Here is a 13,954-nt window from a genome sequence, read left to right as displayed (position 1 = left end):
ATAATCAAATTTGCAAAAGCTTAAAATCAACATTAAGAAGCAATAATAAATAATATGTAACGACCTAACTTCTAGCATGTCATGATCGTACCAAAAATAAGGTGTTACTGACCTGTTTTCTTTTATTATCTATTTAATAATAAGCCTTTACGACGTTAACATGTTCCCAGTTTTAGGAAAAAGCTAGTAAATTTTATTTTTATCCATTAAAAATCGTTCATCAAAGACTTTCAATCAATAATAATCACATAATTACTAGTAATACATTATAGTTAATCAATGAACAACATATACATGCCTACCCCTCTGAAATAAAAGCTTCAACTAACAAGGCGATGGAAAAATAAATTCTAACAACAACCCAACTTCACAACACTAATTCTTCTATGCTTCTATAGCTTCGCAATAAGCCTTCGCACTTGTAACTGAAAGGGTTGAAAAAGAAGAGGTAAGAACTCGGGAGTCCTTAATAGGGTCGAGGTTGCAGTTAAGTTCATTTTAGTATATTTTTAGCCAACAACGACAATCCATTCAAAAGATACAGATAAACAACCAAATCAGAAAGCACACACAATCACAAACAAATATCACAGAAAAATGTGCGCAAATAAGTATGATGCATGTCTAGTCTTAATGCAGGTCATGAGCTCATGTGTCGGTCTACCCGCTCCTAACATAATCTAACATTCTTAGTCGGATATGGCTTTTCTAGAACAACATAACAACCCTCTGTAGGTGAAACTCGGCCTACAGAAATGGCACCCTTGTAAGTGAATTTTGGCTTACAGGAATGACAACTCTCTATAGGTGAACTTCGGTCTATAGGAGCAACATCCCGAGGTACACAAATGATATCCACTATAGGTGAATTTTGGCCAACAACACGTCTAAGACTAATGGAAAATCAGTACAAAGTTTACGACCGTCTCCGTTCTAGTGTTCGGCCCAAAGCCAAGTCAACAAACATCAGCCTCTACCAACAATTCCTATCTCACCGTCTCTAAGTTACTTTAATCTTTAGGGCTAAGCCCATCTTTATCATCTTTGTATCTTTCCTCTTTCATTAATACTTTTCACATCTTTTAAGTCTTATCTCAATGTTTTCCCTAGCTTGATTCTCCCTCATACCCATGGTTCTGAAAATCGAACCGACCCCTCTGACCGATTCAATCTGAACCGATAGCTTAAACGGTTCGGTTTGCCAGGTAAAATTGCTAATCTTAAAGCCGAACTTAAACTGCTGAACTGGTTGGAAATTGGTCGGTCAGACCGGATTGTGCCTGGCCAGTTCTCATGAAACGATGCTATTTCGCTTTAAACATAAAAAAGAAAGTATGTGTGATGGAAAGCCTCTCCTCCCAAGTTCCAACCCTTTTTCCAATTCTCCGATTTCCTTCCTCCTCTCCAAAGAAACGAAACCTTAGCCTCACCGCCGCAAGTCACAAGGAGTGAGCCACCACCGCCGTCCATCGCAGTCAGCGGCATATGTGAAGCACAGAAGCCTCTCCTCCCAACCTTAAAGCCCCTTCTTTGATTTTTCTTATCTCATTCCTTCTCTCCACACAAAAACAGAAATCCTAGCCTCACTGCCACAAGGAGTGAGCCACTGCCACCATCCGTCGCAGTCAAGGGCTTCTCTCTTTGTTCTGTCGGCATGCTCCAAAGAAGAATCCCTGTTGGCTCTCAATCTTGGTTCTCTACTGTCGGTGTCATCTGCTCGCAGTCGTCCTTTGAAGGTTAGCTAGTGCTCACTGCTAGTGCCTGTTCTTCATTTGCTCAGCTACGCTTCTGTGCCGTCCATTATCTTGCTCATCGCATGGGCTCCATCTCTGTTGTGCTTCTGCCCCTCTACTCATATTGCTCAGAACGAAGGCAATGGCTTCATTTTTTTTTAAATTTTCGTTCTCTGTTCTTCACTCTTTACTCAGAACATTGATTTTTTTGGGATTTTGCTAATGTTACTCAGATTGAAATTTGAATCTAGTTATATTATACTCTATTTTCTTGTTTTGGATTGAATCATTGAATGATTAGTTAATTTATTTTGCTAGTTAATTTTTGTTAAAATTGTGCTGATTCAATTAATTTAGTTCATTGGTTAACCTTGTTAATCTTCATTAAAATTGTGCTGCTATTTTTTGTTTTTTGTTTTCTGACTCGATTGTGCTTAGATTATGACTATCTTGATATTTTAATTGTGCTTAGGTTGAATGATTAATTGATTATTGATTAGCTATGCTGTGTTATTGTGTTGCTGTTTTGTGTTTTGTGATTTTTATATATAGTGATGTGCTATTATTTTGTGTTTTGTGACTTAATTGTGCTTAAATTATGATTGTCTTACTGATTTAATTGTGCTTAAATTGAATGATTAATTAATTGTTGCTTAGGATGGTTGTTCTACTAAGCTGCTATTATGTTATGATTTTTATATATAGTGATGTGTTGCTGGATTGTGAAATTATATTTTAGGATGTTCATTTATTTAACTGTGCTTAGATTGAATGATTAATTGATTATTGATTAGGATGGTTACTCTGTTATACTGCTATTATGTTATGATTTTTATATATAGTGATGTGCTGCTGGATTATGAAATTATATTTTAGGATGTTTATTTATAATTTTTTTATTAGTTTATTATAAAATAGTTTTTTTGGATGAATTATGATTAAACCGGTAGGACCAGTAAACTAATAACTAGAATGGTTCGATGATCGATCCAGTTTTTAAAACCTTGCTCAGACCTTGCTCTAGGTGTTTTGTGACAAGAGAATCCTAAGGTTCTTTTCCTTAGCTTAGATTTGTCTTACTAGAGATTTTAGGAAAGATTACTATTTTACTCTTCTGCTATATTATTATAAATATAATAATATCTTTCAAATAAAATACTAGTACATTATATTGATATAAGTAAGCTAATGCCTAATGCCTAATATTAATAATAAAAGAGTAATGGTACTATTATGTTATTATTCAAAACTTGTTAATTAAAGTTTTATTCATGGTTCTGAAAACCGGACTGGACCGGCCGGTCGAACCGGTTTAACCGGGAACCGGCAATGAAAACGGTATGGCCTGCTACTAATAACCACTGATCAAAAAATTGTTTGAAAATCGTTGAACCGGCCGAGAATCTGCTTGTTGAACCGAATCGGTAACCGGCCGGTTCTATAAAAACAATGCCATTTTGTGTTTTTTGAAAAAAAAAGAAAAAAAAGAAAACCAAAACAAGCTGAGTGCATATTTGGGTGCCATTATTTTGTTAAAAAAAGATCTTTTTTCAATGAAAAAAGATCTTTTTTTATTTTTTAACGTGTTTGACAAATTTCTAGTAGTAAAAGTAAAAGCACTAATAAAATAAAAAAAAAATCTTTTTTGAGAAGCTGTAATTTACATCTTTTTTTAAAAGATCTTTTTTTCTTAATAAAAAGATGTTTTTCATGTAATAAATAAACAAAAAAGTACTTTTATATTGTTATACTCAAACATAATTGATTGATAAAAAGACCTTTTTACATGAGATATCCAAACATAAAATTACTTTTACTTTTCTATAAGATCTTTTAAAAAAAGATAACTCGAAAAAAGATCTTTTCTTAAAAGCTCACCCAAACAAGCCCCAAAACCATTCGCCTGAACCCCCCTTCCCCTTCATTCGTGCACACTAGAAAAGTGCAAATCCCCTTTGAAGTAAAACCCTAGCCCTAGGTTCCTTGCCGCCGCCGTCTCCAGGTTCTCCGTTCTCGACACCTCCGCTTCTTCTTCTTCCCCAGGTCCGGAACCCAGGTAGCTCGGCACTTCGTCCACTGGCTTCTCTGTTTGTGGCTTGGAGCAGCTCGCCGTTTGCCGTCGTCTCACCTGTCGTCGTCGTCTCGTCTATCGCCGGTTGCCGTCCGTGCCTCCGTCGAAGGTGAGTGGCCGTGCTTTGCTTCTTCTTTTTAATTTTGCTCTGGTTACCGATGGCTCTGGTTACTGAATGCTTGGTTCTTCTTCTTCCTTTTAATTTCTGAAATTTTTGCTCAAATAATGTTGCTAATGTTGCTAACGTTCTTCTTCTTCTGCCTTGCTAATGCTTTGTTTAATTTAGTGTCATTACTATTTTGCTCAAGCATGTTATCTGAATCTGAAAGCCAACTAATGGAGGACATAAAGGATGGCTTAATTGTGCTTCACTTGGCATGCCTTGTATTTGATGCTGGAATGGTGGAGCTGCTCCTACAATTTAGAGGGAAGATTGCAACTGCAAAATTACTTATTTTAAGGTAGTTATGTCAGTAGTTCTATCTGATATCCCTATCAAATATCTTTATTTCTTTAGCTTCTCTGAAGTTTAGCATCTAAACCATTGATGAAAAAATATAATTTTAGATTATATGGGTAGTTAAGATATGTTTATATCTTATTACATCTAAAGTTTAGATGATGTACTTTATGCTCTAAAGTGCAACTTGCCAAAGGCTGCACTTAAGAGGAGATAAACCCATTCGTCTTCATACTGTGTGTCCTATATATTATATGCCTTTGAAATTATCTATCCTAGCTATGAAGATCTACCCCGCCTCTTGTTATATTCTATTTCTACACTTGTAGTCACATTTCTTATCTTACTTTATGTGCTAAACATCTAGTTCATGAGAAACTTCAAAGAATTAAGGCTAGTGAAACATTGTTATAATTTACTGGATAATGCATGTTTTTCTAAGTAATACATATACATTTGTTACTTTTCAAGTGTTTCAAGTGATAACAACACTTGAGAGAATTATATTTATGCATGTTTTTTTTATTGTTGGAATCAGCCACTCTCTGAGGTAGTTATTAAGGGACAGGGCATTTATTCAGTTTCATTATGATTCATTTTATGTTCATTATTGAGATATTTGTTTGGTTGAATCAGACATTTTTGTGAATATGATAAACTCATGATTTGTTATGTGTATAAAGTATAAACTTTTTTTCGATTTCTTACGGTACATACAATTAAATATGTAGATGACTTATTGCTTGAGTATTATAGTTTATTTTCTAATGATTTATTAGAATGTTGTTAGTTTATAATATAAAGAGGAATGCTAGGGGCCAGCAATTTTGGTGTTTTGTAACCATCAATTGGCCATCAATAGTGTTTTTAACGGTGTGAGATTACATCTAATGGTGGGAGATCACTCACTTTTATTTTGATGGTTAAGTGATTGTCAGAAAACACAAAAGTTGCTGGCCCCCTAGACTTTTCCTAATGGTAATGTGTATTTTGTTAGGTGATATTGATGCTGATTTATATCAAAGTGGCGGTAGTAGCAGTGGTCTTTATGGTGCATCTCTTGATTCTTCTACTCAAGAGGGTAGAAATGAAGGTGAAGATGATCCCATCGAAGCAAATTTGCAACAAGTTCTTGCAAATTTTGATGATTGATAAATCTTCATGTTGGCATTTAATATTTAGCTATGTTTTTTTACTATTTAACTTTTGAGTTTGTATTTTGATAAGATCATATGGATTTGGTTGATGATATTTTATGTAGTGTTTTAAATGTCGAAGATATTTTAAGATTTATACTAGGCTATAATTATATTTTAGGATGTTTATTTATAATTTATTTATTATTCTATTCTAAAACGATTTTTTCGGTTGGACCAGTTAAACTTGTGAACCAGTTATTAGAGTGGTTTGATGACCGGTCCAATTCTCAAAACCTTAGTTTTTTCTTAAACTTTTAGGATTTGTTACGGTCTTATCCTTCTGTTTTATTATTGTTAATAAAATAATATCTTTAATTAAAGATAATAATTAATTTAGTATAAGCAAAATTATATTAGTAAATATAGAGTATTAACAATTTTTTATTTTAATTATTAAAAACTTATCTTATTAAAGCTTTATTCTTAAACTCTTAGAAATTATATTTTTAACTCTAAATTTTTAAATATTTTTACTTTTAACTCCATATTTTTATAAAATACTCCTTTTACCCCTGAACTTTTACTTATTATCTACAGTACTCCAAAACTTATATAATTACTATTTTTAATCTTGATCTTTTATCAAACCACATTTTCATACTCAAAAATAATTTTTGTGTTAGTGACTAACACTTCTTCTCAGAACCAAAATCTTTTCTTGTAATCTTTTAAAATATATGCTTGATTTTTAATCTATTTTTGAACTTTTCGGTTACTGATTTTTACCCAAATTTTTTCAAAACAAAGAGCAACATTTCAACCATCATAAACACAACAAAATAGATAAATTAAGCTTGAATTCAAGTCTTGGAAGCTCACGGTTCAATAGCAGCAGTAGTGACTTCTAAGTCACTTGAATTCGAAGCTTTATTTCATCAAAGAAACATGTCAAATCAACATATAACCACTCAATTTCAATCACTAGGCAACCAATCATCAATAAAACTTCAAGAACACATTTAATTCTTAATTAATTTACCAAAACCTACCTCCGTACGACAATCACAACAACTGAAGCTCCATGGAATATTTTTGACCGAACAATTGAAGAAGAAAACATCGAAAATCGGCTACTCCACATTCTCCTCACTTTGGCCGAACCATGCAAGCTTGGGGGGAATTCTGTAACACCCTACCAAACAAAGCCTTACGGTATAGTCGTAAATCAGAGGTGGTGAGACATTATGACCTCTAGAAACAAAAATACATACATATAGTTGAAAGATATAAATACAACTAGGAACCTGTGAAGGAAGATAATAGAACAAAAGGTGCATCGCACTCACACACACACACACACACACACACACACACACACACACATATATATAAAGTGTTATGATTGATTTATATGTATGTATGTATGTATGTACATTTTTATAAGAAAAAGTATTTACGTTTTCAAACAAAAAATTTTATGTTAAAGGCTCCTATTTTATTATTTAGTACATAGAAGTCGTCGTAATATATATCCTCGCTATTAGAGTGGCGTAGCCGAAAGCATGACATTCTAATAGTAAAAATGTTACATTGTGCTTGCTCTTAGAACAGTTCTTGATCCTCGTATGAAGTTTTCATTTTTGAGTTTTGTTACCATAAGCTTGGTCTTAATGTATTATCATGTCAAGAAAATCTTATATGGTAAAACAAAAATTGACTACTCTTTTCAATGAGTATGTTCAAATTTCTTCTAAAGAATCAAGTCCTTCTGATGGCCAAATCCAAGTCAACCCCAACTCGCCAAGTTAGTTAACCAGCAAGTTGAAGTCGTATTCAAGATCCATCACCTTGGCTCGATATGGATGTAAGCATGCTTTTCTTCTTTTTGAATCAAAGGGAGCTCAACACAGCAGAGTGGAGCAGATAGCAAAACTATAATAAGAATAAAACAAGATAACATACAACTCCTAGACACTGTGACCCGACCATCAACACCCAAAGGGCTCAGCACCACTCCATTCTTCGTAGAACGTAAACGATCTGTTAATAATGTCCCCTACTCTTGAACTCTTATTTCGGAAGAGCCTGTCATTCCTTTCTAGCCAAATTGTCTAGATAACAGCAAAGAATCCAGTGAACCATCTCTTCCTATCTACCTTCCTTCCTGTAAAGCTTGTCCAACTCTCAAAATGTTCCTTCAAAGTACCTGGAAAGCTCCACCTTTGCTGAAAGGCCATTAGCCAAGCACACCACACCTTCCATGTAATCTTACAACTAAGAAACAGATGATACGCGGTTTCCACAGGCTTACCATAGAGAAGACACCTATTGTCCTGCTGGTCAATAACCCGTAATCTGCACAGTCGATCTTTTGTGTTGACCCTTCCGACTAACGCAAACCAAGAAAGGAGTTCAACCCTCGGGGGGACAAATCCTTTCCAAACAGCACTAGTGAAGCTATATCTGGGAACCTCCTCCGGTAGGACTTCCTCCTGCATCACTCGCACAAAGGATTTTGTCGAGTAGTCACCTGTTTTATCAAATTTCCATACCACACTATCTTCCCTCCCATTTGTAAGCTTGAATGACTGTAAGATCTCATGAAGCTGGTGTACTAAGTCCAACTCCCACTGGAACAACTCTCTCCTCCACTGGAAACTCCAAATCCACACTAGGCCATCCCAAAAGCCACAGTCTGCTATCACAGATTCATGAAGAGTTGAGACCGAGAAAAGCCTAGGAAACATATCTTTCAATACTCCAGCCGGTAGCCATCTATCCTCCCAGAATCGGATTGTTCTGCCATTCCCTAACTCCATCGAAAACCCACTGATCATCTGATCTCTCAGCCCCGGCTTACTAACTTGTAGCTGGCATATATCCTTCCAAGGACCCCCTCGCGTGGGAGTAGGCTGTCCTCCCACCATTCTTGCAGGATGCATATTATTACAAGAGCACACCACTTTCTTCCATAAGGGACAGTCTTCTTTCGAGAACCTCCACCACCACTTAAACAGCAATGCAGTATTTCGAATCACCGCATCCCCAACTCCCAACCCACCTGCCTTCTTTGGAGCCATAACCACTTCCCACTTCACGAGCGGTACCCCGTATCTCCCATCCTCAGTACTCCACAGGAACCATCGTTGCAGGGAAATCAGCTTCTCTGCCACTGTCTTTGGCATCTTATATAAACTGAGGTAGTAAATCGGCAAGCTACTAAGAACCGCCTTAATTAGGACCAGCTTACCTGCTTTGTTAAGAGTTTTTGCTTTCCACAAACTCAGTTTGTCTTCCACCTTATCAATCACCAGTTTTCATGTCTTAACCACTCTCGGATTTGCTCCCAGGGGAATGCCCAAATATCTGACTGGTAATGAAGCCTCTTTACAACCCAGTAACCGACACATCCTCCGGACCCACATCCTCTCACAGCTGACCGGTATAAGGCTGGACTTTTCAAAATTAATGGCCAATCCCAACATGAGCTCGAAGCATCTGAGTAGCCGATGATAATTCCTGATGGTCCCCTCATCAGGCGGACAGAAAAGAATAGTATCATCTGCAAACTGCAAGTGAGACAACTCAATATTATCTCTACCAAGCAGTAACGGAGTTATACGGCCATTCCTCACCGCCTCTCCAATCATTCGATGCAAAACATCCACAACTAACACGAACAGAAATGGGGACAACGGGTCACCTTGCCGTAGACCCCGTTCCATTTTGAAAGGCTTTGAAGGTGATCCATTGACAAGCAATGACATAGATGCAGTGGTGACACACTCCTTTATCCAACCTCTCCACCTCTGGCCAAACCCCATCTTCTGCAAGGCAATATCCACAAAGCCCCACTTGACTCTATCATAAGCCTTTTGGAAGTCCAGCTTTATTATTGCGGCACTCTTTTTTCGTGTTTTTAGCCAGTGCACTGTTTCACAGGCGATCAGGACCCCATCATGGATTTTCCTGCCCTTAACGAAGGCGCTCTGAGTCTCTCCTACCAACCCCGGCATTACCTTTCGCATCCTCCTAACCAACACCTTGGATATGACCTTATAGACACACCCCACCATACTAATCGGCCTAAGGTCCTTTATTTCTTTGGCTCCAGTAAACTTTGGCACCAGCGTAACCCACGTAACATTCGAGTCTCTAGGAAGTGTAGCCGAAAGGAAGAAGCCTAGCACCGCATCAGTGAACTCCCTTCCTAAGTCATCCCAGCATTTTTTTATGAAGTTCATGTTGTACCCATCACTACCTGGCGCCTTTGTTGACTCACAATCCCACACTGCCTCCTTTATTTCTTCAACAGTTGGCAGCATCTCTAGCTCCAGTGCCTTTTCCTCGTTGATCTGCTTTACAAGCCCGTCCCTGAACCCAATCACTGGCGATGTCTCCTGGTGGTACAACCCCTTATAGAAGTCTCGAATAGCCGTCTTGATCCTCGCCTGGTTCCTTATCAACTTCCCATTAACCATTAAGGAATCAATCATATTCGACCTTCTTCGTGCTGAGGCTAGATTGTGGAAGTAGCGGGTATTTTTATCCATTTCCTTCACGTGCCGCGATCTGGACATTTGCTTCCAATGAAGCTCCTTCCTGATATACCATTTTCTACAGAAGCTTACCAACGCTCTCCTTCTTGCTTCAGTAGTCCCATCAGCCGTGCCAGTACTTACCATGTCATCTACTTTCTTAATTTCATCCTCCAGCTGTGTAATCCTTTGGTCCATATTCCCAAAATTGGCTCTATGCCATCTGCTCAGCGGAGTCGTCAGAGCCTTTAGTTTATCAATGAACTGTCCCTCCCCCAAGTTCCTCCACTCCTCCTTCACCATTCTCAAGAACCCATCATGGGTAAACCACGAATCCAAGCTCCAAAACGGTCTTGGTCCCCCGCTAATCCGGGTAACCTCCAAGATCATTGGGCAATGGTCTGATAACCCTCTAGGTCCCCTCTCAGTCTTGTATCAGGAAACTCTTCTAACCACTCTAAACTAACCAATCCCCTATCAATGCGGCTACATGATTGCCCTCTGAACCAGGTGAATAAGCGATCAGGTATTGCCAAGTCCACTAACTCCATATCCTGTATCCACGATTTAAACTCTTCTGCGGACACTGTTAAAGAGGTAGCACCCTTTCTCTCTTCTACATGAGTTACCTCGTTAAAATCCCCCATATAACAGAACGATACTTGGCATAACCCAGATAGGAAGCTCAACTCTTCCCACATAATGAGTTTTTCCGCCCTTTCATGTGGCCCATAAACTAGACAGAAAGCATAGGGAAAGTTAGTTTTTAGCAGCACACCTTCCAAGCATATCCAGCGAGCCCCTTTATAACAGTTGTTCATCCGAAACACCATGTCGTCCCACATTAATACCAGTCCTCCCGCAGCACCAACCGAACCAACTAACTCCCATTTAACTGCGCCATTTCCCCACAGTTGTGCTATATCAAAATTTGTCACCATCTTTGTCTTAGTCTCTATCAAGCCTAGCATATGCACATTAAACTTTCTCCGAAAGTTCTTAATCATACTTAGTTTACCAACCCCCTTCAACCCCCTAATATTCCAAGAACTAAAAATCATCGTATAGCACTTATACACACCTTTTTCCGATTCTTCGGTCGACTCCTCCGTGCTTTCTCCTTTCGCTTAGCCTATTTTTTTCTTCTGCGCAATTAACTCATTCTGTGCCTCTAGAATGGCCATGATGTCATCTTCCTCATCATACTGCACCGCTCCAGATTCTACTGCAAACTTCCAGGCTTCCCGGTTTTCTTGCATATCAGCTGTCCATTTGTTCTCTAATGTTTCCGTCTCAGCTTCGCTCACTGCATCAGAAGGGGCCCCTTGTACACCCGCTGAAACTCTCCCCTGAACACCAGTATCTAACTCTCCCTGACAGCCACTGTCCCTACCCTCTGCCAACTCATCTCCCAAGCTAGCCCCATCCCCTTCCAACGGAGAGCGCGACACTCCCTTGTCGCTGACCTCAAAAGAACTAGTGCCATCCCTTGCACGACCTGGATTCCCCCCAACGAGATCCACTGCCCCTCCTCCCTCCACCAGCCGCGGCATCATCAGCACCATCCCTTCCGCGAGAGCATTGCCTACCTCCCTCACCGGTGCCCCGCTCAACCCCCGTGCCCCCAGACTCGCCTCAGCAACCTCACCCGCGACGTCAACAGCCTTGCACACGCCACCCATCCCCATCATCATGTACGGCGACCCAGGGTGAGCATCCGCCTCCACAGTCAGCGTCGTACTCACCAAGGCGAAGCCCCGATCTGCGTCTCTTCTCCTCCCCGCATCACACCTGACCACGCCGCCATGGTCTCCTTCCCCAGCCTCATCGCCCAATGTAAACGGATCACCACTCCCATACCTACCCGATTTAGATCCTCCCTCCGCATTACCCACAACCCGCTTCGCAACAGGCCCAATCTGCATCCCCTTCACGGAACCAGCATGAGGAGTAGATGGGCCTCGGGAAGTCAAGCCCAACGTTGCCCCCTTTGGCTTAGAGTAAACAAGCTGGGCCTTAGAGCTATTAGAGCCCAAACAAATCTGACTTGTGATTTCTCCCACAGCAACCACCCGGTCCGCATCAAAGTCCCACGACTGAGTCCTCTCTGACGCATCTTCTTCAATCTCAGCACTTCCTCCCCTGAGCTCAGCAACCGTATTCTTGGCCGTTACAGAATTTGAATTCAAAGAACCGTTGCTCCATTCATCCAAAATATCGGTCGTAATTACGCTTCTGCCCTCCGGATCCCCTTCCATCCTATGCGGCAAGGCTACCTCCTCAGCCGCCGGACCCGGCCACCCCCTCTTCATCGGATTTCGAGTACCGTTAATGCCCTCCATGCTCCCAGCAACCCCTGGCATCACATCAGTCACCACCACCCCCTCCAAAGAGCCATGTTCATCACTGCCAAGTTCCTCAACAATTACCTCAAACTCCGTCGACCCTACAGTTAAATAAAACCTTTCCGAGATAGATGCCACCCTCTAGGTATCGATCAGCATGCGACCAGCCCGGAGCGACAAACTTGGGGCTGTAATGTTAGCACAAGCCACAACCTCACCCCACTGGCTAACAATCGCACGAAAAGTATCCTCGGACCAGGCATGTAGTGGAACGCCAGAACACTCAATCCACACTCTTCTCCTCACACTCCGTTCCTGATCATTCCAACGGCACATACTATGGAAAAACTGCCAGCGGCCATCCCCACAACCCTCCAACGCCTCCTCCGCACTCTTTGTACTCTCAAATATCAGCAAGGCCTTATACCTCCCCAGCTCACAGATTTTAACAACATGAGGCCAAGCCTTCCTGCTGAGTTCATTCAATAGTCTGAAGTCAATTGGTCTCACAGTACTCCCAATCACACTCCTTTGCAACCATTCGAGATTGGTCTTGGCAACAGAGGCTTTCAGCAACATTGCCCCCATTTTCTTGGAATCCTCCTCTATGGCATGTGTTGCAATATCTAGAGCACTCGGCCGTGCCCCATGCACCATGTTTGGAGATGGCTGGATCCCAACTGTGTGCTCCCTTACCGCATTATTGACCTCAGCCTGGCGGTGGTGTGGCCTTCCCTCCGCCACCACCTCTGCCACTCTTCGTCCCTTAGAAGCATCTCTCCTATACTTAGCCTCCCCTACATAAAGCTCTTTCCCCCTTAACAGCATGTGATTCATTTCAGCAATAGCCTTCAGCGCTCCTCCCTTCGTAGTATATCGTATGAAGGCAAATAGGTAGATCTTCCCATTTCTCGTCTTTCTTGAGAGGTATATGTCGTTGATCCGTCCCGTCCAAGAGAATAACCCAAACAACTCGCGTTTCGAGATATCCGCTGGTAAACTGTCCACGAAAACACTGAATGAATCTCGTTCAAGCCGAACGTACTCCTCCCGATTCCAGACTCTGGGGTCTTTCGCTATGCTTGATCGCTCCCTCATGCTTTCTTGTTAATTAGGTACTCCTTAGGTACTCCCAGACAACAAACATAAACTAACCGGAACCAATGATAATCTAATCACATCGTGTTCTGTGTGTGTTTTATATGTTTCCAATGCTAGACCACACATAATAATAATACATACATACAAAACGGAATGAATTAAAAGAGGAATGAATTGGGAGAGAAAATAAAAATTAGGGAGCTAAGTGGAAAAGAAATTAAGAAAAGAAAGTAGAAGAAGATGGAAAGAATTTGACAAAGAAAAGACAAAGAAAGGTGTAACCATGGAGACGGCGCAGTGAAATCCTAGCAGAGCGTCGGGCGCTAAGTCATTTAATTAAGTAATTAATTGAATTTCATTTTGTAAGTATGGTTTTCTAATATAAATTTTTGTGTTTACTTGAGTATTTTATTAATTCTTTATTCTTTCCAACATCTTTTTAATTATTAATTATTATGGTTTAAAAACTAATGTAGGATTATATTGAGTTTGAGAGTCATGACGTTTCACAAATTGAAAAGTCTCACTTGGATCTTTATGTGGATGAGTAAAAGTTTGAGTTTCAAT

The 13,954-nt window shown here is 40.0% G+C and overlaps 1 long non-coding RNA gene across 1 annotated transcript; it reads left to right on the top strand.

The window, feature by feature from the left end:
- The first annotated feature begins 3,664 nt into the window (after window positions 1-3,664).
- Window positions 3,665-5,578, top strand: LOC110265980 (uncharacterized). Its single transcript, XR_002352732.2, has 3 exons — window positions 3,665-3,913; window positions 4,091-4,265; window positions 5,262-5,578. It is a non-coding gene; the product is annotated as an uncharacterized LOC110265980 (long non-coding RNA).
- The last annotated feature ends 8,376 nt before the right edge of the window (window positions 5,579-13,954 follow it).

Source organism: Arachis ipaensis, chromosome B8, assembly GCF_059453495.1.
Source record: "Arachis ipaensis isolate K30076 ecotype BB chromosome B8, ASM5945349v1, whole genome shotgun sequence".
NCBI lineage: Eukaryota > Viridiplantae > Streptophyta > Magnoliopsida > Fabales > Fabaceae > Arachis > Arachis ipaensis.
The sequence above is the reverse complement of the archived record's forward strand: the minus strand, read 5'-3'. Positions and strand labels throughout refer to the sequence as shown.